Below are 1,101 nucleotides of genomic sequence, written 5' to 3'. Positions count from 1 at the left end.
ATCTCATTCCCTCCACAACCCTCTCTCGGACATCTCTCACTTCTTCCAATCCCCCGACTCTTCTGTACCTCTCTCACTGGCAATGCACCATGCAAACTCTGCCATACAATCTCTCTCTGTCTATTAGTCATACCATCTGTCTCCAAACTCTTCCACACTTTACTCACATTCTATTCTCTCACCATATTAATATTACACTGAACATCCTTCACCCTAATACACTTCACCATACTCTTCTTCTCCTTTAACACATCCTGTCTCACACCTATCAAACCAAACTTTCTCATGAACACCTCAACAAACCCATACCAACCAGGACTCACCAAAGCATACGGCTTTCTCAGATCTCTCTCCATCCACCCTAATCTGCATAACACACCCCCTCCTAGAAACCTCATCATACAAGATTCAACACCCACTACCTGAAAGACTTCTACCTATCATGTCATGTCCAACCTGCACAGGTGTGCTGGTTGCTGAGCTTATTCAATTAAAGAGGACATTCAGCAGCAGCAGCAGCAGCAGTCCTGTGCCTGGTCGCTCCAACAGGGGTCAGACACAAGCGGCACCACCTATTGTCTTTTGCCTGCAGTAGGGGCCCACTGGACTAGCCAGAAAGCAGCTGCAGCAGTAGTAAATAAACAGGTAATCTTTCTTTCCAACACTGAAACCTGGTGGTGCACTTAATATATGCTACCAGATAGGGGACATATCAGATATTAAACTGATATAAACAGACACTACATTTGATACCAGCCAAAAGGAAAGATAAGAAGTGATAACTGTGAAAGGGGAGGAACCAACGCTGTCCCCTTCACATGCACCATCACTACTTGTAGGAAGGGAGGCTGGCTGGCAGCCTCCCATACACACTCTGGCTGGGTGGCAGTCACCCACCAGTACACACAGCAGACCCTAAACCCATATCATTATTGCTAAGCAGGAAGATGGGAGTCCATTTCACTCTGATGGACCATTTTTAAATGCAATCCATAACCTGGCTTTGGCAGGAACCCTTCTTACTCCTCCTACTTGCATTTGATACTGGGTTTAGGATCTGCATAGGAAACACACACACACACACACACAAGCACACACTTA

At 46.0% G+C, this 1,101-nt stretch overlaps 1 pseudogene; it reads right to left on the bottom strand.

Moving 5' to 3' along the window:
• Window positions 1–672: 672 nt before the first annotated feature.
• Window positions 673–777, bottom strand: LOC130308594 (U2 spliceosomal RNA; annotated as a pseudogene).
• Window positions 778–1,101: the final 324 nt, after the last annotated feature.

Source organism: Hyla sarda, unplaced genomic scaffold, assembly GCF_029499605.1.
Source record: "Hyla sarda isolate aHylSar1 unplaced genomic scaffold, aHylSar1.hap1 scaffold_1485, whole genome shotgun sequence".
Lineage (NCBI taxonomy): Eukaryota > Metazoa > Chordata > Amphibia > Anura > Hylidae > Hyla > Hyla sarda.
This window is presented reverse-complemented; position numbering and strand designations above follow the sequence as displayed.